Raw genomic sequence first — 2,834 nt, forward strand, 5'->3', positions numbered from 1 at the left:
TTATTATTATTATTATTATTATTATTAATTATTTCGCATTTATCTGGGAGGGGCAAGATGCATAATATATGCTAAGAATTTTGTGAAATGTTTCGACATCAAAGTAGTTTAATACGTTAAGTTGACTTCATTCACAACATTTTTGATTTGCAGAAATGTCACCTGCCATCCAGTTCCTTTTTTAAATGCAAATCTGGTTGATTAATAATCAGCTAATCAATGAAAAGATTTTAAAAAATTTGAAAGATAAAGTAACTGTTAGAGAAGCAGGAAATTTGATTAAAAAAAGAAAGGCGCAAAAATTAGTTTAAATATATGGATACTACGACTAGAAATACTATTTTTACGAGAGTAATTTGACAGCAAATGTGTTGTTCTTATTTGAAAATTGGCTTAAAGTCGTTTTTGTGGGCGGTAATGTTTCATAACAGAAGAAGAAAAAAACTTTGAAGAAAAGGTAATATGACCAATGACATGATTATCGCCAAACCATTCATTTACGAAAGTTCCACCCTACTAAAATTGCCATTTAGATTTTTGATAAAATGAGATTTCAGGTAGTTTGAATAATTGAAACGAATACCAGCGACCATTTAAAACTTTTCATCTTTTTATCCTGAAAAAAACTTTCTTTAAATGATCTGTTCAATTTTCCCGGTAAATCTTGAATTTCAAGGAAGTTTCGTTCCATTAGAATTTTTTCAATATTAATATTCCGGCATATTATCACAAGAATGATTGATTAGTTCATTTTAGGGGAATCTTTCTGAATTGTTACAACTTTATGATAGATACAATCCACAATTGCAAAGCGATGAGATGTGGTAATTATTAGTTTAATTACTTCTATTGCATATTTAATGAAATATCTTTTTAAGCACTTTTAATTTGGGAAGTCATTGACTTTTTTCAAATTTAACTTTGCATTAGAAGAAGAAGAAGAAGGCGAGAAATTTCCATTACTGTCTGATTTAGTTGAGGAATTTGAAAAATTCTTCTCAACTTTATCACTACTATCGTTATCACTTGGGAACACCAAAAAAAAAGGGATTCTGTGGTGTAACCGATTTCCTCTTTGAACTTATCAGTGATATTCGCATGAAATTACCCCTCATTAAGATCAGAATCTCATCCTTTGTTTACGAACATTTAGATACTAAGAGAATATAATTGATGTAGGATGTGACAAACCAAAAATTGCGTTACCCCGAAATCATCACACATTTCCAATCCCTTCCCGTCCTCTGCTCATCTCCGATTCTCTTCTTGCATTTTGCACTTCGCACTGCTTTCATGAATTGGTTCATTCCATCGGAACCTGTTTTTACACGGGTAACAGTGGAGAAATAAATAAAACAACATTTCTCGGAAGCTATCACTCTCCCATTTCCCCTCCCGTCTCCCATCACCACACCTCAGTCATTTCATTCCTACCTGTTCCCCACCCCCGCTCCCCAAAGAGGCTGTTTTTGTCGAGTTTTTCAAAATTATAAATAAAAACTAAAATCTATGAGGAAATTTAACAGAAAACATTTCGCTTCTTTCGCATTTTCTGTTTCATCTTGCTGCTTTATTTTCGATATTTGTGATGTAATGTTTGCACTCAGGCTGAGTATAGAACTCCCAGATATCTCGGTAGGCAGGCTTTTATTTATTCTGAGTAACGCATCAAGTAGATGTTTGTTCAATTAAATAATTTAACATGGAGTGAAATTACTGATGAATCAGGTGGTAAATTATTAGGCATGAGATTCCAATTAATCCCTTCTAATCAGAATACTTTAATGTTATACAAGCAGTAATCGGATAATTAATTACTGTTCAACCTTCAGCCAGTCCAATTTTGAAATGTTTTGGCTAAGAAAGATTACTAGTTGCTGCGCAAAACAGCATTTTAAAACTGTTACCGGCTAAATATTTTACTGAAATACTTGAAGAATTCTCAATATAGGTTACTTAAAGAATACTCAATTTAGGTTACTTGAAGTTCCTAATGCGACTTCCATTTTCTAATGTGACTCACAATGTAGGTTACTTAAAGAATACTCAATTTAGGTTACTTGAAATCCCTAATATGACTTCCATTGCAGCTATTATTGGTAATTAATTTTACCGAAAATATAGCACAACAAAGCGAATGAATGAATTGTTTGTAAAGAAAGTGAAACAATGTGAAATTATAAGCAAATAGCAAATTTATAAACAAATTTAGTAAGAAAAAATAAAGAAAATTTCTAAAAAAGAGTAAAAAAGGATGAAAATGATAATGATTTAATAGCACTGATATAGTAAATAAAAATAAAAATAATTAAACAAATTCAAAATTACATGTATAAGTAAAAATTAGTGATAAAAGCAGAAATCACTGGGAATGATAAAGTGATAGCGACAATTTTGGGAAGATTAAGTGAAATGACCAAAAATATTGATAAGATTTTTGAAAAAATTGATAGAAAAAAAAAAGGAAAATGCAAAGATAATAAATTATTCGGATAATTGATAGGTTAAAATCAAAAATCAACATATTGTATGATTCAAATTTAATCCAATAAAAAAAGCAAATGAAATTACTGAAGGCATTTAGTTTGACATCATATGATTCATTTTAATTTCTTTAAAATGCTATGCTGTAGGTAGATACTGTCAATAGTTCTCCACTCTATCTAATGGAACTTTAATAATTTCTTCTTTCTCATTTTATTTTATTAGTAATGACTTCTAAACTCTGTTACCGGATTCTTTCAAAATTCTTTGCTTCTAATTCTTCTTTTCTTTTTTTTTTATTTTTTTTAAAAAGGTTAAAGCTAATTTGTCGAGGTTAGCGTTCCTACCTT

The sequence above is a fragment of the Loa loa genome, assembly GCF_000183805.2.
Source record: "Loa loa unplaced genomic scaffold supercont3.65, whole genome shotgun sequence".
Classification (NCBI taxonomy): Eukaryota; Metazoa; Nematoda; class Chromadorea; order Rhabditida; family Onchocercidae; genus Loa; species Loa loa.